General features: G+C 40.6%; 1 protein-coding gene across 13 annotated transcripts in view; it reads left to right on the forward strand.

The window, feature by feature from the left end:
* celf4 (CUGBP, Elav-like family member 4) overlaps nucleotides 1-22,344 on the forward strand; it is an 88,337-nt gene that overhangs the window by 35,976 nt on the left and 30,017 nt on the right. The window lies entirely within an intron of this gene.

The raw sequence follows: 22,344 nt of genomic DNA on the forward strand, positions 1-22,344 counted from the left end.
TACCAAACAGTGCAAAATCTTTACAACCTTCTAATTGTATTACAGCCTCACCTTCATCCTTTTCCTTTCTGTTCATCCCTCCTCTTTTTCTCCATCCTTTCTGTTCATCCCTCCTCTTTTTCTCCATCCTTTCTGTTCAATACCTCCTGTATCTGGTGAGCCCTTTCACACTTTTCTTTTGTCACCTTTCCACATGGAAGAACAATTGCTCAGAGTTCACTCTGTCTCTCTCTGCCTTCCTCTCCCACACCTCCTCTCCTCGCTACCACTCTTAGATCCAGAGGGAATCACACTGTCTGAACCAAATGTGCCACAAACTTGTCAGATGATGTTTGTTTTCCACCCCCTTTCCCGTGCCTGTTTTTTTTTTCAGCGTGCCTGTGTTTTTTAATGCTGTCTACATATTTGACAAAGTGCTGTGAGATGCACTGCCCTCACATGTCAACAGTCTGAAATTTTGCAGCGTCATTAATGAAACAAAAATCTACAGGGTGGTTGTATGTGTGTGTATGTGTGGTGGGGAATGGGGACTGGGGGGGTGGGGGTTAGTCCCAAGCCTTGTGTGATAATAAGGTTTGTATGTTCAGACAGCTTGTTAGTATGCTTGTGAAGACTGTAAGTAAACAGCCTTTCCTCTGAGGTTCCCTAGAAAGTTTGAATAAAGGATCTTCTACTGAAAACTAAAGGTGGTTAAGGGACTGAACAGCTGCGTTCCTGTGGATCTGTATACCCAAGAAAATGTAGCACAAGCTCTAGCTCCATTTCCCTGTAGACATGATTTGCCTGCTGAATAACTAAAACTTATTAGAGAGTAGCTTAAAGACAGATTGGTGATGTTCCTTAGCTTAGTAAGTGTCATGAAGACCCACTTTCAAAGCCCTAAACTGAATTGGATTGAAGTCAGAAGGGTTAGATTATTAATAATTAAACTTAAACTGACCAGAAGATCAGGAATTAATATTCTGGACAACAGGTTAGGCAATTTTACAATTTTTCAAGTTCAAATTACCACTTTTGACTATATTCCTAGCTGCTTTATAAATTTCTGTATAGCTCTCTGGAAATACAGAAAACTTGGCCTCCTAAAGTCACTCAACTCTTAAATGCCTGATCAATGATGGGCAGGACAAAAGGGTAAAAAGAGAGAGAAAGCAAAGCGAGGCAAAAGAAATAGGCAGGAAGGACAGTTAAAGTCTGCCAAGAAGCAAGATAACTTACCTCTGGCAACCCCACATTGTAGACACACCTCTAAAACTCATCCCAAACTTTGGCAAGATGCGGACCAGCACTAGCCTCCTTTATGAATGTCACACACCGTGAGAGGAAAATGATTACGTTGCAAAGAAGACAGGGGGGCAGAACAGGAGGGGACAGGAGAAAGCGAGAGAAGAAAAATCACTTTGATGGATTATGCTTCTCGTGGGACAACCTTGTATCGTTTTTGGACAGGAGTCTAACTCGGCCAGATTCTCTGTTACAGCGGTGATTCTCCTCTTTTCCTTCCGTCTCCTTTTGTCATCCAAGACGTGCGCTAGCTGTGACAACAGTGCCAGCGGTGATACCTAATGATACCGCTTGCAGGAACTAATTACTACCAGTGATTAAGAGAGGAGACGTGGCTTCTACCGCACATGCTGTCTTTGGGTGGGGGGAGCTTTTTAATTGCCTTTGCCAAATAAATGATGGCCAAAGATGCATGGACCCAGACTTCTTAATGGAGTCTTAGTGCTCGGTGGCAAAGAGCGAATACTTCAGGGCCCTTGGCACTCCCTGCACACAGATGGTGCCGCCTGTTCACAACCAGCGCCTGTTGTTGATCAGTGCGTTAAGGGCACCTGTGAAATTAAACAGACAAATGAATTCCCCACTGGCTGCAAAACAGAATATTAGCATTGCATGAAAGATGGCTAAACTGATTCATGCATTAACCACTTTTAATGCCAAAGGGCAGAGCATTTTAATTTAGTTAGTCACAGGTTCGGCTCTGTGAAGTTACTAAAGGAAGCAAAGATAAGGCTGTAGTAACAGTTTAATCTCAGCTGGATGTTGGAGGTGTGGTGCTTGTGCACATTTGTTAGCCCTTAAGCACATCTAGACCTAATTAACAATCATGTTCCACAGCAAGGTTGTCTTTGGCAAGGATCCAGCCAACCAATAATTCATTTACTGAACAGTAACACGTCTGCCTGAGTAGTAAAGGACTTAAAAGTTTGACATGGCTCTTGCAGAAGCACTTAGTTCTAAGCTGCCTAGTGTATATTTCCCTCTTTAATGGCTTCTGTGAATAGCTTTCTCTGCACACTAATAATTAAAAAACTCCACTTCTTCACATCATTACGTTTTAAATGATCATCTCTTAAATTCCTGTTTATCTGTTTTCGGTAGTGAGAAGACAGTGGTTTTGTGTTCTTGAACTGCATTTCCCAGTGTCGTCTCTGACTCTGTGTTACCAGTACTCCAACTCTACTGACAGCAGCTCCCTTAATCCCAAAACAAGCTAGCATGAAATGAACTACTGACACTAGTGAGGCAAATACAAAGGCAGATTTTAGGATGGTGTCTAAGAGTGACCTTGTCTAGAGGGGCACAATCATATCCACACTGTATGAACACATCAGACACAAAGACATTTTAACTATGTCACTGCTTCAGACATGCTGCTGTTTGCTTAAAAGCTTAACTAATAATACCACATTAACTAAAGGCATTTGCTGCTTAGGAAAAGTTGCCAGTGGACCTACAGTACATTAGCGCTTAACAATACATCTAAAAAACTGCATCTCCATCTAGGCACTCACCCAAAATAACAATATAATCAAAGTGAGATTGCTTCTAATAACTGACAGTCTGGTCCGAACACGAGATCTGCATCACTCACTCACCATCGCTGTGCTTTTGTTTTTCCGTCTTGGAACGGTAATTTTCGTGTTAACTCAGAATTAAGCATTTCGGGACAGCCGGTTATCCTTTTAAGCCCCTCTGAGCAAATGTTTCTCTATACTTTGAGTGTGGGCTTCTGCAGATGGCGTTCTGTTCTTATTCCACTCAGCCTTGGTGACTGCCTCTACTCATACCAACTACGCACTTCTACTTGTATTTGTGCCATTACTTAAAGCACACCAGAGAATTTTTAGAACAGCTACCCACTCAGGACCGGCTATTATTATGTGTAGTTTAAAACCTCAAGGCTGCTGAGCATTTCAGCAGCCTTCTACAATGCCAATTTGTAAAGCCTCTATTTGAGCTATAGTGAAGAGGAACATACATGCATCCTTCACAGATGTCTCTCCTTAAATGACTTTTTAAGCAAATAAGAAAACAACCAAATGCTTTCCTGATTGAATATTCACTATAATCGTTCACATCTGGTGGATGACCATCTGAGCGTTTAAGTGCCTGGTGGTTTTCACATGTTATTCTCATATCCAAAATTGCCTTTTAGAGTTTCTAGCTGAACTTTGATATTCAATTCCTTTTGTTGCAAGCTCTATGCAGGCACTGGCACTGGTGAATCAATAGCAATTTAACAGTGAGTTATAGCTGGATATGTGCATATACTGGACAGCGTGAGCACGTTATGATTCGGGTGTGTTTACTCAATGAGTGCTGAGTCAACAATAATGACACAGCATTTCTTTCTTGTCCTCCCCCTCACTGTATCTCTCCCTCCCTCTTTGGGATTTCTGTGTTATTTTTCTTCTCTTGATCTCATTACATCATGACTCAAGGGCTGTATTCATTAAAGTTTAAAAGTACAATACAATCCAAAGTCACTTGCAGTGACTAACGCAGAACCCGTTTGGCTCTTTCTCCGCATCTCCACTTTCTTCCCTCCTTCATGTCTTTTATTTATTTATTTGTTTTTGTCTTCCATGCTATGGAAGAGCAATTTTTTTTCATTTGCTCCACTTCTCTTTCACCAATGAGGCAGACTGCTGAGAAAGTCTGCCGACAATAGCTGGAGCCCAGATGTTGAGACTGGCAGTTGACTCTTGACGACAATGCTTCTGTTCTTTAATTAAACTTTTGTAAAGTTGTTTTCATTTCCTCCCGCGCAAGCTGTACTGACAATTTCCTTTTACATGTGGATGTAAATGTGTCGGCTCTTTGTTGTTTTGCATCTTTCCTTCCCCGAGTCTTAGCAAAACCAAAAATTCATTCCAAACCCTCAAAAGACATAGCTTGTCTCATCAACAGTGGTGTGTTTTTAAGAGACAAAGTTACATAACGTAGCCCTGGCAGCAAAAGATGGTAAATAAATCTCTTTAAATAGAGGCTGAAAGATATCCAGCTTCATGCAGTCATTAGCAGTGATGTAGCAAAGGGTGATAATTTCACAGTTATCCTCCCATGTTTGCCAGCACTGCACAAACTTAGCCGATTTTGCCTACTTTTAAATTCTTTGAAAACTGTACAAGCATGTCTGTTTTCTTGCCATAATGGGAAACAAATTATTCTCGTATGACCACGAGGTCACCATGACTTGTTTTTCTGAAATCCTTTTCTAAAAGCACACGTGTATCCATGTCCTTATTTTGCCTTCCTTAGCAGCTCATAACCGACACAGGGATAGATATTTCTTAGTAAATGCTACAAAATGTCTGATAACCTCATTAAATTCAGAGACTGTTTGACCTGTATGGGTTTTTTTTTCTCTTCCAGCACTTTCAGTCCTTCTCAAAAATGGGAAAACAGTTCTGTCCAATTATGTGGCATCAACTGTCAGCATTTGCAGAACAGATAGACACCCATGTATCCGTTATTAATCATTAGATGTCATCTTTGTGCAACACAAAAATGCGTGTGGTGATGAATTATTGATGTGATCCTGGAGATAACAGTTGCGCTCTAATTGCATGTCATCATTACCAGGTTGAAACCAGTCTCCATGTCCCTTTAATGTGATTACACATTCATAATTGTGCTGTTATTAGCCTAGTTTATTATTCACAACAGTAAAGCCCACTAATTGGCATGGGTCCGCAGCATGTTGTCGCTCATTTTCTGTGTGAAATGTATGTTTAAAGCTTCATGTTTTGTTTTTAACTTGAAACGTTGCTGTGATGTTGATTTTTTTCTGTGGGGGCAGAATACTAAAGAAGTAGAAATGGAGTTTGAACAAAAAAGTCTTGTTTTTTGGGTTGTGTTGGGTGATGTTCAGTCGGATAGGTGGCCCATCACTTTCCTGCAGTTACTAAAGCATAACATGCAGAAACTATTCATTCCTGAGGGGGCGAACCCTAACATTTTTTATGATCACTTCACTTAAACCTTTAGACTAAGATCTCCACTGGTGCACAAATAAAACAATTATATCATTCATTAACATTAAAATCAAAAACTTTAAGCAATAAACCAACAGACAGAATCATCACTTGTTGTGCGCAAATGACAAAGGATATAGTTCAATTTAGTGCTTGCGAAAGTTACAATCAGTGGTGATTCCAGAGTCTGTTAGGTCAAAATTCACAGGGGGTCCTCCAACCAGGGCTCATCACCATTATGTTATAAACAATCTGAAAACAACAAAAAAAAATGGACTATAATAATATAATAATAATAACTTTATTTAAAAAGCGCTTTCAAACAAAGTGCTAAACAGTTATTTGAAGATAAAAAGATAAATAAATAAAAGCAATACAGAAAAAAGCAATACAATTTAAAAACTGATAACAATTTAAAAACTAATAGGCATAAAATTAAGACACATAGGATAGGGTGAATAAGTGGGTCTTTAACTAAGCTTTAAAAACATCCACAGAGCATGCCTGCCTAATATCTTCAGGGAGGTTGTTCCACAAAAATGGGGCATGAAAAGAAAAAGTACGCTCCCCAATAGTCTTTTTTCTGGCTTTAGGAACTTTTAGAAGGCCAGTATCCTGAGATCAGAGGGCACGGGATAGAACATAGAGGTGCAAAAGGTCAGAGATATATGAAGGTGCCGAACCATTTAAAGCCTTGTAGGTGAGCAACGGGACCTTAAAATCTGCTCGAACCTGACAAGGCAACCAGTGAAGAGATTTCAGTACTGGGGTAATTTCCCACTTTTGTTTCAAATGCGAGCAGCTGCATTTTGTATCATCTGTAAGCCTCTAAAACTTTTCTTCGGTAACCCAGAAAGAAGAGCGTTACAATAATCAATGCGTGAAGTCACAAATGCATGGACAAGAACCTCTGCAGTGTCCAGTGATTCCACCAGCATTGCAATGCAGGTGGAAGTTATGTTATTCAAGTGTTGCTCTCCCAAAGTCAGTGTTAAACTGGCAGCATTTAGTTACTGACCCTTATATTTAATCATTATTATCCGCTCCAATCACATCTGTCTTACTTTTTCTCCTCTTCCTCTTTATTTTGTCTCTCCAGAAAGCACAAATCCTCTTCATCTTGCTTTCATTGTTCTCCTTGGGTTCATTTAAACAGAATCAGGTATGAGTACAGGTTGGCAGATCGATCCCTATATTGATAACATTGATACCAGCGCTGGTATTGGTATCGGAGGGATACTAGCTCGATATGATATCAATGTAAGATGTCTCAACCTTTTTGTGCTGACTATCATGTCCTTTTTAAGCTGATCCAAAGTGCAGACAGGCACATTTACATGCCATGTCTCCAAAAAAGCAGTTTCAAAATACATAATGACTTTCATAGGTTAAAAGTATCCATATTGGTATTGGCAATACTGGCCTAGTATTTACTTGGTATCATATCTGTATCAAAATTTGCAATATTATGCAGCACTAGAATGAAGTATGGTGGGGCCCCATTCAGGGCCCAATTAGCAAGGTTGTATTTCCTATTTTCCCTGCAAACTTTGCCACCGAACTTTAAAGTTAGTCTTTGTTATAGTAAAGATAATTAGACATTTTGATCTAATTATCAATACAAGACAAACATCTGATGTAATGTTACAGCTTGTGGTTTCAATTCATCAGCAGCTGCTGTGCTTAGCATTAGCCTAGCCAAAACCTAGCTTCATACTGGGCTCAGTTCACACCACTTCTTCCATGAAGTAGCGTGTAAAAACAAACACTTTTGGCTTTGGCTTTGGTTTAAAAAGATACTTTTGTCTTATGCCTCTCCTTTAGAAAAGCCACTCAGATGTAACTTTCCTTCAAAACCTAAAGTACATTTTTTTAAAGAAAGTAAATCAATGGAAAAAGTCTGTGAGTCAGACCAAGCAGGCTGTTGGGGGTGCTTTACTCAGAGCAGCTTTTTCCGTGTGTGGCTCTATATGTAAAATTCCCGCTTGTTGACCTCAACTGGGACCGAGAGTAGAAAAAAAAACTATTAGAAACCAAGCATTTAGAGTAGCCTAAAGCCTGAGCTATTGACTAAAGTGGACACTTACATAGGTTGACCTCATAATCTAAACTTCTGCCTACACTTAATTTGCACATCCATCATTGTAACATTATAGTGTAGCACAGTAACATGATAAATGCATACATACATATAGATGGCAATTATGGGAAATGGTGGTTTTCGGGAATTTTGATTTTTAAGGGGCGCCTTGTCAAACACACGGTCACAAGAACTGTTTGTGTTCCCACTACATTTGCCCAGACTGACAGAGACAGGTACCTGCTAGCCTTGAGCTTGAAGGATCATGGAGTTTGAACAAAACATGCTAAGCCTAACAGCATAAAGGGCCCTGCACATACACCGCGGCAGTGCAAGTGTGCTGTCCAGTACTCACGCACTGTGACTATGCCATGCTGTGGTTAACTAATGGTTATAATTAGCTATATATATTAAATCCTAACAGTTTAAGGCTGCTATTGCCATTTTCATTTTGAATAACATCTTACTATAATTATTTTAGCATATGTATGTATATATATATTCATTTTCCTTAGGTTAATTTTGTTGCCCCCAAATGTAACGTTATGTTTTGCGTTTGCTTCATGTGTCTTCTTTCAACGTACGTCACCTATAAGTAATCAAAATTTTGTAACCAGACAGAATTATGTTCAAGTCGCGTCTAATTACAGAATCAAGACTTTCAAAAGTCACTGCAGGGTTTTGCTGATATACTTAAATCATTATGGCTGTTATGTTTTCATGACTTAGGTAAAACATTACATGATTCTGTGTGATAAACAAATGCTTTTGTAAAACATAAAACATGCACTCTCCATGCTCTCTGAAACATTAATTAAAGATTAACCATCCAATTGTTTGTGCCACATAGGCTATTTATATATTCTAAACAGATCTGCAGTTCCAAACTTGGAGCAGACTCTTATTTTGAAGGAATTCTTGGCCCGGGTCAAAACTGACCCAGACCAAGACATGAAATATGAAGAGTAGGTAAAAGTTAAATGACACAGTGCTTCGTAATGCAGCTATGACGCACTTTAGAATAGTAAACTCATCAGCTTGTGCGATGCTTGCAAGGCTTTAGATTATACTCATATTTCCTTGTGAACAGAAAATGCAGGTTTCTAGCCACCATTTTCACTACTTTGGTTTCTGTGGAGCTGGCACTCCACGGTCTCATGGGAGCCAATTTGCTATTATTTTCATATATTATAGTAATCCTATTCCCCGCGCTCTTCACCACTCTTTAATTCCTTTTTGTCTCCATCAGACCTCACTTGTTTCTTTTTTTCTACCGAAGATGTCCTCATCTTCTCCTCGGCTCTTACCTCGCTGGAACCCCCTCCAGCGTCTTTCTCTCTCTCGGCCTCACTCACCCTTCCAGCCTCCTTTCCATATCTCCCCACCTTTCGTCTCACCCTCTCCGCCTCCCCTTCTCTCACACTCCATCACCAGCTTCTTATCTGCCTCTCTCTCTGCATTTGCATCACCCTCACTTTTCCCTCTCCCTTCTCTAACTCGTTGCCAACACGAACTCACTTTCTCCCCTCTCTCTCTCCACTCTGTGTGGGTCTCTCTCTGTCTCTCGCTCTCTCTGCGTCCCTCTGAGGCATGTTTAATTAAGCGTAGGGCTATGTGTCAGAGAGAGAGGGAGAGAACTAATGCTATCTGGAGCACCAGGCTAGACTAGGCAGGGTCTCCTCCTCTTCTCCTCCTGTTTTGTCTTTTCCTCCTCCCCCTCTCCCTTTGGCCTGGGCCAACAGTAATTACCCTGCTCATTAGCAGAGGGAAGAGGTAGGGGGGAGAGGGGGAGCCAACAGGGGAGTGAAGGAGGACAAGAGGAGAGGAACAAAGGAGCAGGGGTGGACAGGTGAGAAGATAGGTGCAAAACCTAAACGTTCCTTAGGGTATTGTGTAAGATCGCCGGTGAAGTCGAGGGACGTTTGGGGGATTTTTTTAAAAGTATTTAGTGGCCTAATTATATCACCCTTAAAAAAAAGTGTCCAAACTGGAAGTAGTAGAGTAAATTTATACTTATTCTTATATACATATATTTTTCTACGTGTTTACAAGAGAGAGTTGTGTTCAACTGCTGGAAGTCAATATAAATGTCTGCACAGAACAATTAATCACATGGGTTTGGTGTAAATTAATACAGTAATCAGTTTCAGTGTGCAAAAACCCACATATAAGAAATCCCAGCGTCACACCTTTGCTAGCTTCTGTTGTGCTAGCATAAATCAGAGGAGTCTCTCATTCAGCGTTTCTTTCATCAGTGTTTCACACATCAGACATTTAAAGAGTTGTGGTTTTAATAAACACTTAAACAACAGTTAATATGATAGCGCATGAAATTTTATGGCATCTCTGAAAATTTGCCAGCATAGCAGTCAGGACAAGTCCTCGGTGCAACTTGCTTGTTTCCATTTCTGTGAAGCTATCATAGCCGGAAATATCTACACACGTCAATTCTAGCCCCGTTTGAATTTGGTAATCATGTCAGTGCCGCGTTTATGTTGTTAAAAACCAGGTGTGCTATTTTATTAAAAAGACGTTCAGAAAACTGAAAAACTTCCATATCACATTATGCTAAATTTCCCAATGCTGTGCCAAACCTACATGTGTAACAGAGCAGTGCTGGCTTATGTCAGGTGTGTTGATGCACAGACCTTACAAGTGTACTCTCCTATTTGTCCAGGCAAGGTTCCAAGAGAGCAGGTTCATCTGGCTCACATGTAGGGAGCTCTTTGGCTGCTTGGCCCTCCTGTGTGAGCATTGGCTAGGATTACTTCTATCCTGCACTTTTAGTTAAATTAGTCAGGGTTGGAGAATTTCATTGTTCAAGTTTTGCTGTTTAAGCACTCCTTAAAAATTCCAGCTTTAGACTGCTTTTTGCGATTACATGCCGATTTAAGGAAAACTGATGGAACAAAACATCCAAAATTTAAGATATATATCGAAATGCGTTCAAAGTCAACTAAGCATAACTCTGCTGAGTCTTATAATGCTCCTGTCTTGTGTCTGGTAGAAAGAACTGTTCCTCTTTTCTTTTCTGCTTCACTGTATCTCTCATTTATTTCCGTGCATGTGTCATCTTATGTCAGCCGCAGCTCCATGTGCACCCTCCTCTGTGCTTTTTGTTCTTTCCCCTGAGTGCTTTCCTCCTGTTTGTCTTTGTCTATATTCACTCTACCTGATGCAGTGTTTAATAAAATCCCATGGTTCAAATGAGTCTCATAATAATGGGAAGTAAAATAATATTTAATCAGATCTCAGTTCTCTACAGAGGCAAGACAGAGTTTATTTTATTCCTGTAGTTGTGAGCAATAAAGATACACTTTAGTTGACCTCTTTGAACAGGGAACAGGGATTTGCTTGAAATGTAATTGTATCTATATGTTAGGAAAAGTAACCTCTCTCTCGGTTTCTGTGTGATTCACTCTTTAATTTAGTCTTCATTGTCTGGTGTTTGCAACTGCCAACAAAATAGGAGGTGCTAATGTCAACACTCTGACTTTAATTTTGCAGAAATAACAAGTAAATTATTAATGTAATTCTTTAAATACATAAACCTACAAATCTTCTCAGACATGACAGAAAACTGCACAGTTGTGATACTGGTTCATTCCATGTGTTACTTGTTCAGAGACTTTATACTTTTACAATATACAAATACATTGCCTGTCTTGGTTTGAAAGTCAAAGGAGAATCTACATACAGACATAAAAGGACAGGCAGGTAAAAGCAAAAAAATACTGATCCTGTAGGCCTAAGAAGCAAATAAATAAAAGGGGAAAAAAGAAAACTCTTAAGGCAAGGTAGCTACAACAAAGTGCATAGTAAAACGTTAAAAAAAAACCTAAAGACACTAGAAACACAAAGACAAATGCTGGGAAGGGACCAGGGAAGGTCAACAAGCAGGGATAACAAAGAGAAGGGAGAAACAGGACTTTTAATGCACAGACAAGTAATTTGGAAACAGCCCTGAAGTAAGCAAAGACACTGGAAACACAAGGTGAGCAACTTCAAAATAAAGCAGGAAGCAACAACAATGAGAGCAAAGCAGAGATGAGGGAGACATAAAAGGAGGCACAGGAGCTACATGAAAAAGGTAAAAAAAATAAAATAAAATAAAAATACATAAATACATTTTTTTAAACACAGAACCCGTTTTTACAAACATGTGCAGTACTGAGCTTACATGACAGGGAAATGTCTGATGTAGTTGCATAAGACATTAAATAGACCTAATCCCAGACACAAATGCTGTGTGACGTCTGATTGTGGCAACATGGCAATAATGTAAGTAACTGAATTTACTAAATTTATTCATCAAGACAAAAGCTCATGCACAATTTACCCAGGCGACGGTAAATTGTTAATCAAAACGACATACGTCCAGTAGCGAGAACATGTCTGAAGCAGCAGACTATCTCCTGCTGTTACATGTTGTGAAACATGAAAATATGACAAAAATGTCATTGCTTTATTCTCCCCGATACTTGGAAGATGATATTACAAGCTTAAAATTGAGCATAGCACTACTGGATGGCCATGAGGTCAACTTTAGCCAGCAATCCTGGCACATCAGTGGCTCCCCACATCGAACCAACTGATACTCTTCTGCACATCCCATTAGCAGATCCAGATAGATACTTCACATGCTGCAGCCAGTGTGCAAATGCTGCTGTTTCTGCAGGCTGCTTTGCAACCCACAATCTCCTCCATTTCCTGCTATTGATGCTATATCTCTCATAAACAGCGTTACGTCCATTGTCACTCTGTGATCAAATCTTTCTGCTGCTCTCCCTGCCTTTTGGCTTTCCATGTCTGTGCATGAAAGAGCCGAGAAGCCCTATAACAAAGTCACACCACTAAATATACCACAGCTCAAATAGCAACCCTATTTTGACTAAAGTGGTCCTGATAGAACCAGAAAAGCCAAAAACTCCAGGTGTAAACACTTCTCTATACCTACGGGATGCATTCTGGGATGTCAGGGCTGCATAGCTTTGAGTGGTCAATAAGACTTGAAAAGTGTTATATAAATACAATCCATTTAGTTGCCATTTCTAAGCAGGCAAAGTGGGCCTACTTCCAGAGGAATAACCCCAAAGGGCTGCCACTTAGTTCCACAGTATTTGATAAACTTGAAATCTCTATAGGGACTTAAATTGACTAAATTGGGTCTGACAGCTTTATTTATTTTTTATTTTTACCTACAAACTTATAAATAGGGTTGTTTTAGGGTTTGTTTGTTTTTTTAAATAATTGTTTTGAGTTTAATCATAATAGGCTCACACTTTGTACATTTCTAAATAATATTTACTGCACAATAACCTATACCTAAACTTGGTGTCAGTTTGCATTATTTCCAAACATGAGCACTAGCTCAACCATCAACTGATGGCTGAGCTAGCACTCATGTTTGCTGCGTGCATTGTGGTTACCACTGGGAGCTTTCTAACTAATAACCGTGTGCATATGTGTACAATTCACAGAGGTCTGAAGAACATGTTTCCGGGATCATTCCCGTTCTCTGTAGTTTGAATATGCACTTGTTTACTGGGAATGTGCTGGAGAAGAAACAGTGCCCAAACTGTGCTTCCCATAACCGTTGAACCATAGAGAAATTTACATCAGGCTAACCAAATGTAACAGCACATTTAACTTTTAGCTTTTGCAGTAATAAACACAGAATACACAAAAACTTACCGCGGTTCACAAATCGCAACACTAGCAAATCAAGTGGAATAAATAATAAGCCACACCTATCATATCTTTTTTTTTAATTAGTTCTGTAATCCTGCCCTGAATACATATGCATAAAGGAGAAAGGAGCAATTCACTGATTACATGCAAGGTGGGCTTCAGGTGACAAGCAAACTGCTCTTCCAGGCCAGTGAGCTTGTTTGATAAATAACATGGATTTCTCCAGGGACAGCATACATTTGAAAGGAGGTATAAAAAAAACTGAGTAAGTCTGTCCCTGTGTACATCTGTTTATCAGTCAGCCCTGAATGGTGATTTCTGAGTGATATTTACCTTTTTGATGCAAGCTTGCTGAGTTAACCTTCAGCTGCCTATACCACGCAAGAAATAATTGATTCCCATCAGTGCAGAGATCCTTTGTGGTCAAACTAGATAACTCGAAGAGCTACGCTAAGAGAGAAAGAAGGAAATTAGTTCCCTTTGGAAACATCAATATATAATTTCCTGTTTTACATTGCATTTAGAATGCTGACTCAAATTACTTAGTCCAAACTATTTAATAGCGGCTAACAACTAGTTATATTTGCAGTACTATTATTATCTGGACTGACTATTATGGAGTCATTCATGACTATATTTAAAAACAGAAGAGCAGGGAAAGATCCCAAGGTGCTTGGAGCAACTATAACTTTTTAGCCTTTTTGAAGGCATAGATCACACCAAATATGGCTTTTAGTCTTTCCTTTTTTTAAAACAGGATTAAATAAAACTCTTGAATCATTCTTTCCTTATTTCATCTTTAATGCCTTAAACATTTAAGCTCTAGCTGTGCTTGTAAAAAAGAGTTCTCCCACAACTGCCTCACACACTATAGTTAATAGAATTACACTAGTGCTTGTATCATTGAGCTCTGTGCTATTAACCTTTCCTCTCCAGGTATCCTTTATTAAGGGCAAAATGGGCATCCCTCAGCAAAGACATGCCAGTGTTACCACGTTTTCAGCCATTGTGATTTTAATTAGAGGAATTTGGCCGCAGTCGACACCATTAGATCCTTTCATTTGTAATCTGAGTGAGTTGGCTGTGGCTGACAAGCTGACGTCCAAGACTCAAACGGACTCTTTAACCCCTCTGAGTAGACGGATTTTGTCTGACTCATCATCTTGGGCAAACACAGTGCTGCAGGAAACATTGTTGCAGAAGTGCAGAAAGCAGGGAAATCTGAGAATAAACTGTTATAAATAATGGACATACGTAGTTTTTTTTAAGCTGGCTGCACTTTAAATGTTAAAAAGATAGATTTTTATGTCTTAAATATATAGATGAATGAGGAATTTTTATTTACCCGTCGACTGAGTAGATCTGGTGGCATTTTACTGGTATGGTTTGGATCCATTTTTACCCGTAGAGGGAAGGGCCACTGCAAATCAATACACAGTTGCTCTGTGTGATCGCTGAGTGGCCCAGCATTTTCACTGAGATGCTTTATGTTGGGTTTTCCTTTAATTAGCCACTGGCCTGTACAATAACGTCAAATTTGGAAGGCATGAAAGTGTCCAAAAAGTGTTTCCCTTACACAACAAAACTGCCAGAATTTACCAACCCTGTGTTTAATCACAGCTAATCAACAGCTCACAGATGAACTGTTGAGTCAGTGGGTTTGAGTTTAAGATAAAATTATCATTCTTGTAGTGTGTTCTGTAACAGTCGTACACATAGTCTCTCCCAGCACTCCACATAGCAGGATGTCTGCCAGTGCCACGGCCCCCTATGGCACACTGTGCCTGGGTGTGCCATCTCGGGCAAAGTGAGAGGCTTTCACCACATGCACCACCTCTATTAGATTATACTCTGGCCCTTGTTGGGTTTGTAATTGTATTTGCCTGATGCTGTTTTTTAAGAATAGAATGGCCCTGGTCCCTGTGGCCCTCCTCTACCTGGTTTTTCAAGCTTTCTCCATGGGGAACAGACCAGCACCAACCCTAGGATGAAATGTCGTCATGACAACCAGGAGGGAAATGGTAAAGAGAGAAAGAAAAAAAGAAAGGCTTAATGTAGCCCTCCTGCCTCTGTGACTATGCACTTCCTTTCTTCTGTTACATAATGTGCAAGGGGCTGTTCAGTTTGTTTAATTTCTTTGCATCTCTTTCTGTTCCTCTCCTCCTTTTTCTGTTGCGTGAGGAACAAAAAATAGCAACAAATTTTGCTTTGTGCTGGGTCTCCCTGGGAGGGGGAAACGAAGGGCTGCATGACTCGTATTTCATCCCGTCCATAATTTATGGAGAGGCTAGGTTTAGGAAGGGACATTGCACTAACATGGGGGGATACTTGTCATAAGCATCCCCCAGAGTCATAAGCAACTGGAGGGGGCACAGTGCAAATCGATGATGACATGTGTTTTCTGTAAGCTACTCACTGTGCTTGCTGCCATTTTGCCATTGTAATCATTGCAGATATGCCCCCATTAAGTGTTATGTTATGTGTCAGTGACACTTTGTGGCAATGTTTAGTTGGTTAAAGAGTGTTTAAGGCCACTCATCTAAAAGTATCAGTTAATGGGAACTTGCAGATCTTGACAGAGACAGCCATAGCATGTTCGGTTACAACATGACTTGCTCCACCATGCTCTGCTTATAGAGAGACAGCACATATTACTGTATATGGTATTTGACAGTGACTTAAAAAAATACATTGAGTTGCATCAGCTGTGACTAGTATATGATAAAGCACAACCTGTCTGCTAATCACAAATTACAGCCAGCCTCTCCTCTAGCCCTGATCCAGCTCTCTCCATAGGAAAGCAGGGCCAAGGAGTATACTAGCTCCTGCCAAGTCCCCACCACTCCCCACTACAAGGTGCTTATAAATCGACATCCTCACAGATAGGTCAAGGTTTTGATTTGGTCATGACCTTAGTTCATAAATCTGAATGATGTAGGGGCCTTGGTTAAAAGGCCGCTGGATCAACCCTCAAATGGGATACTCCTCCCTGGCTTTCAGTGTCTTTCTCTCCTTCCCTGACTCTCTCTCCTCTTCCATCTCTCCTAAACTCACGTCCCTTTTTCAGTTCCCACTGCGGTCTCAAGTCCCCGGAGCCTCTATAACAGGCAGCGAGAGAGGGCGAGAGAGAGAAAGACAGAGAGGGGGAGAGAGAGAGATGGCGAGGGGGTGAAACAGGCAATCAATAAATCAATATGTTTTGTGCCACTAAGCTAGGGTAAGCTCACTCTCTCAAAGCTGCTGGTGCATGTACACACACACACATACACTCACTTACCATCCCAGCAAATTTCTTTCAACACAAACAAACAAATGAAGGCCCAGGACAGAATGTCCCTTGCCAAAAGACATTTTGTTGTTTAAGGGACTTTCTTTTTTCCTATTCTGTTTCCTGTTTTGGATCATTAAGCCATTGATTTTTATTTCAACGGGTAAGTGGTGGAGGGGACCCCCTGGGAACTGGCTGAAAACCTCAACAGAGTGGCCCCAGCAGGAGTTTCTCTAGTTGTGACAGGCTGCTCCCAAGGGCCAGTGGGCCCTCTTAACTCTGCAGGGGAGAAACTATCGCCTGAAATCAGTCATTCTGCCTCAGCATTCCCAGGCACCACTCCATAAGGGTGTTCACTCGAATATCTATAGATTTCTTCTTGCAAAACGCCTTTGCAGCTACTGGAAGTACAAACTCGTGCATTTAGTTATAGATTTGGATTCGCGTCCTCACAGAAATTCTTGGAAGTGTACAAATGGTCAGTTCTCTTCATAGATTTTAAGGGTGTAAAATGTTGGCTGGAGCATATGCCTTCCTATCACTACGTCCAATATTTTTAGGTCCATGGGGGTGGTGAGGATAGAGGAGAGAGCAGGAGAGGCACTGCGAGATACAGTAGCAACTCTGGCAGACCAAGATTCAGCTGGCCAACAGCCAGGAAGATATTACAGTCAGATATATAGTAACACAGATGGATGCACTCAGCCTAAAGAGGCTGACATATTGGCCAGCGCTGTCATAAGAATGACATAATACCCACCCTGACAGGTAATGAAAATAAAGGCCGCTCCACTGCAGAGTTGCATAAGAGCTTTAACTTTAGCTCATACAACGTAAAACATTACTCCTGACATATGGGATATCCCAAGGGAAGTTGGATGTGGAAGGTGGAGGGCTTACAATTGGAAGGGGTCCCATAACATGCTGGAGATGTAACTCTTGATCTTAGCACTCACAGCCACAGCATGCAAAGAGCTCTCCTGCTTGTCTCTTTTATATAGAGATGTTATTTTGCATTTCATTAAAATGCACCTCAGTGATTCACACTGAATCGATCTTCTCTCTCTTTCACAAAATGCATTCATACTGCACATATCCAATCTGACAACTTGCTTTCTCAGAGACTGTAAAGGTATACTTTTATTTTTTTTATATAGCTGAATTTACATGATTCAATAGAGGCAAAAGCACCCTAGAAGTGGATAGATCACCTACTTAAGTATATCTGTTGTACACATGTTTGCATGTTAAGTTCAGTGTGTACTTAATAAAGTTCATTTGGTCATTTGGTTCCACATTTAGAGTTGAGGGTGTGTGTCAATGTGTATGCATATGTGTGTGTGTGTGTGTGTGTGTGTGTGTGTGTTGGGGGTAAGGGGCGTCTGTTTCAAATGATGAGATAAATATGAAAAACTGCTGTGTTTTGGCACCATTCCTACAAAGTACATCAAAGCATAGGGCTGAAATTAACACCAAGGGAGCTCGGCATGTGAACAGGAGCTCCTCTGCTAAAAGAGCACATAAGTGATGATGTGCATGAGGGGGAATGGTTACATTAATTCTCTTTAACTGTAGAGGAAAACTGACATAATCTTCCTTAGCAAATAAAATCCATAAATAAAAATAAACACATCCATCACACCGTGTCCCACCACGTCAATCATTTTGCTACACTCAGCTGGTTTTGTTATGAGAGTAGTTTATAGTGGCAGACAGCAGCTGTATCGTTTGCTAACTAACATTACAAATTCAGTTTGCTTACCTTGTAGTCTTTCTTTACTTGTGCTTCAGCCACTCTATTCTAGCATGTCAGTTTACCATTTCAGTAGTTTTCTTAGGAAAGTAAAGCGGGAAGAAACAATTGGTTGAACAACCTACACAAAGCACAATAATGAATTAATATCTGTATAAAATTATCTACCGGAGAAACACGCAGTAGCAGAAAACTCCTTAATGTATTCAACTAAGCAATGCTGCATTTTGTATTTTGTAATTCAGCTAGGTTTGTGTTATTGCACTTCATATCACACATTAAAGGCCTTACGTGTCACTGGCGCTACTCACAATGCCTTTAATGACTACTTTGTCCTTCGGTTTGGATGGGTAAAAATTAAAACTAAGACAATAAATATTCATAAATTAAATTAACCAAACTCCAACAAAAATGGAGGAAACAAATTTTCTCATTTTGCTCACTAATGTTTTCCACTTCCTTATTCAGGTCTTCCACCACCTCCCCCTCTCCCTGCCTCCCTATGTTTGAAAAGAAAAGCAGCTGGAGATACTTTACAGGTTCAATTTGAACAAACTTTTCCTTCATTAATAATGAAATGTATTCCCCTCTTTTCCCCTCTCTCTCACTTCCCTCTGGAACGAACTTGGTGTTGGTCTGTTGCTGCTACTTAAAACTTCCCCTCTCTCACTTAGTTTCTCAAGACTTCCTCTTATCCTCAGTATAAACCTTCACTTTTAAATGAGGAAAGCAAGTGGGGTGGCATAGCCACCGTTCCATCTTTCCTTCGTTTCATCTTTGTCTCTTTGCATGTTTTCAGGATTACACAGAGTGAGCCTTTGATAATTTTACAGGCCACTGAAAAGTGAAAACTATCAATGTGAATGTGGGAATAAATGCGTGTGTGAAAAACAAAGACAGACTGACACATTGGCTGTTGCATCCTTGAAGATTTTTTTCTGTGTGTGTTTGTGCTTGTGTTTGTGAGTCTGTGGTCTCAGGTATTTCTCAAACTTAGTAACATAGTCAGGAGACATGTTAGAGATGGAGGGGTGTTTTAAGGTAAGGGTGAAGTTATGTTGGTTATTAGTTACGTTAAGTCAGTGTAATGCCCTCTAAAGTCATGGATGTTTGACTCTGTTAGCAAGTGTATATGAATGTAGGCAGACCTGTGAGTTGCATGAAACATACAGGCCTGCATCATTGTTTGTGAGCGCTTGTGTGTACTTTATACTGCATTCAGTCATGTGCATGTGCATATTTTTGACTAGTAAGTGAGTGGGAGTGAGAGAACATTCACATCGCCCACCTGGGCTTAGCTTGGAGCCAACAGAGCTGTCTTACTGAAAAACTCCCTGTTGTTTCTTTGGCGGAGCCTAAGAGGCAGATTTGACTGTATCACTCCCTTCTTTCTCATCCTCCTCCTCCACTCTTAACTCCTCTCTTCTCCCTCACACTGCTCTGTTCCCAACACTCTTTTTCTTTCGCTCATCTTCCTCTCTTCCTGGCTTTTCTATATTTAATCAGGCAGGGAGCACGGAATTAGTGATTATTTGATGGAAATATGCAGCTAAGAGAAGGAGTGTGTGTGTGCGTGCGTGCACATGAGAGACAAGCTGCCATTTATTTCTCTGAATCCTTTGAAACCCTCCCGGCATTTAAGGGCAGTCCAGCGTTTGGAGAGTATGAAGGAGTACAGAGGTTACACATTACATAATAGGCTTTACAGGGTTTTAGATGGACAATGCACCCGTGAATGATACCTCCATGCAATTTCCCTCTGCCTTTTTTATTTATACTAGCATCCCTCACATCCCCTACTAGCCCCTGTTTCTCTCCATTCAGGGGAGCATTGAGGCCATGTTAACACAGACACAGGATAGTCATGAATTTAAGAATCAAGGTGCTTTCAGTCATGTCAAAGGGAGAAAAAAGAAAAGATGTATTTAATTTAAAATGCCCTGGAATCATTTTTTTATATTGGCTTATAAAATACAGAATATTTAAGTATAGCCATTACACTTTTTTTAACATAAATGTACTTTTTCTGGTGCTAACAATCTACTGTTAACATTATGACAGGGGAGAAGAGAGTCATCCCTGTGGTCAAAGTTGTCTCCAGACTTGGATTTTATTATGTCCATGTTAGTGCAGTGTTGTTTTTGGTCTGGCAGAAACAGTTACAGCTGATAGAAGCAACAGTGGAAAGTTGTGAGATGCTTTTTCTGTCTGTCTTAGAAGAGTAAGACAGAAGCATTTCTCCACTAACCGCAGGCCGTCGCTGATGAAATCCACCCAACAAATGCTTCCAATCAACATGTTATGTTTTGTATGTTTTTGGGCAGCTTCTTTAAAGCGTCTTCTGTTTGTTGGCAAATCCTTCAGTAATGACTTCATAACTTCAAAATGCCAGTGTCTATTCCTTTAAATCTTCCCAAGGACTCTAGTTTTATATTTTTCTGTCTGTAGTCAGAGCACTCAGTGATAGATGGAAACCATATTCCTTAAGCTGCTACAGTGTCATGGCATTAAGCTCATCAAACTCATTAGATTAAGACAGGAGGGGGGGAAATCAGTATCAACAACTCATTTTTCCTTACATCATGCATTTTTTAAAACTTTTACACAGCTTTTATGCTGCCCCCACCACCACCCCCCTTCTGGGGGTTTTCCAGGACAAAAAAGCTGGCTATTTTGAGTGACAGCTCATTACAACACCGTCTTCTAACCCCTCTAACCTTATGAGACAGAAGCTGTGTGTGTTTCCATGTCTGTGTGACTGTGCGTGTGCAGGCTTTTCAGTCTACTTGAACACGAGAGAGGTTGCATTTCCTTCCCGAGCCGCAACGATGGTGTGTTTGCCCATGCTGCTATTTGTGTCTATATTTACATTTGCATATGCTGTAAGGTGTCTTTCATATGCACGGGGCTTTTTAAGTCAGCTCTCACTCTCTTCTTCTCACTCGCACGCATTTCACTCACGCACACACTCGTGCACACACACACAGTCCAGCGATATTCAGCTCATGAATACAGTGCTCCCGCAGCAATTATGGGAAACCCACTCATCGTCTCTGTACCTCGGTGATGGCTGGAGAGGAGGACAAAAAAAACTGTGGAGGGATGCAAGTGAAGGCAGTCTGCTCGGTTCAGACAATGACAGCCCGCACGCTTATTTTTATTTTATTTTATTCATTAGATAAGTGAAAAGCAAAAACCCAGCTATGGCATGCCAGTACCAGCCATGATTTATGTTCACCTCTGGAAAGAGAAAAGTAGAATTTATGGCTTTCTCATCTGGCCTAATCTTCACTATATGCTGCAAAGCCTTAGCAATGCAGCAAGCTTAGAGGGGGAGAGAGAGCGAGAGAGAGGCTGAAAATTGTCCTCTACAATTTCTGTAGTTAGCTCTTTTCTTTTCTTTCTCTCACTTACTTACCAACTCTATCACATTTTGTCCTTGTTGTTTTTTTTCTTCTCCCTTCCTGCACACTTTCATACACAAGAACAGCAGCACATACACACAGGTGCGTGTGTGCACACACACACACACACACAGGCACACGCACGAGCTTTGAACGCTCCTAATCACACGCGTGCAGGTGCACCATGCACACAAACTCACACATGCACCGAGAGCTGCTCCGCACCTCGGCAACACCTTCGCTTCTCTCGCACCAATTTTCTCACACTTTTTTCTTTCTTCATTCTCCGCGTCTTCTCCTTTCTTTCTCTTGCTGCCTCACTCTGCACCTCCGCCCTCAACCACCTCCACATATAGATCCATTCTTTTTATAGTCAAAGCTATTGTCCCTATGGCAACATCAGAGTTGTTGATTGCCAAGGTGCTGTACATCTAATTATATAACTCACAAAAGGTGTGTGCGTGCTCTGCAGGCTTTTTGTTTCCCACCCTGGCACTGTTCTATTAGTGATGCCTCTTTCTGTGATGAATCAAGCTGTAGTGTGATAATCAACCTGTGCTCAGGGCTCTTAAAAAAAGATCTTCCGAGTCAGCTGTGATGCTTTGTGCCTTAAAGAAACAAATAAAACATTTATGTAAACTTAAAATAGAATATTTTGACATATGATATATCATTTGGGAGCGCATCTCATTCGCGTGAGTCTTTAGTGAGTCGGGGCGTAGCTCATGTACGAGTGCATGTCACAGGAGAGTGTGGAGCCATAACAGGTTCTGACAGGGCAAAATCATTTGGGGGTGCAGATGATGTGCTTTTTCTATCCTGTTACGCTGTGACAACAGAATTCTCAACTGTCGATTCCTATTAAAGTGTTCGCAGGAAGCATA

This window comes from Pelmatolapia mariae, linkage group LG5 (assembly GCF_036321145.2).
Source record: "Pelmatolapia mariae isolate MD_Pm_ZW linkage group LG5, Pm_UMD_F_2, whole genome shotgun sequence".
Classification (NCBI taxonomy): domain Eukaryota; kingdom Metazoa; phylum Chordata; class Actinopteri; order Cichliformes; family Cichlidae; genus Pelmatolapia; species Pelmatolapia mariae.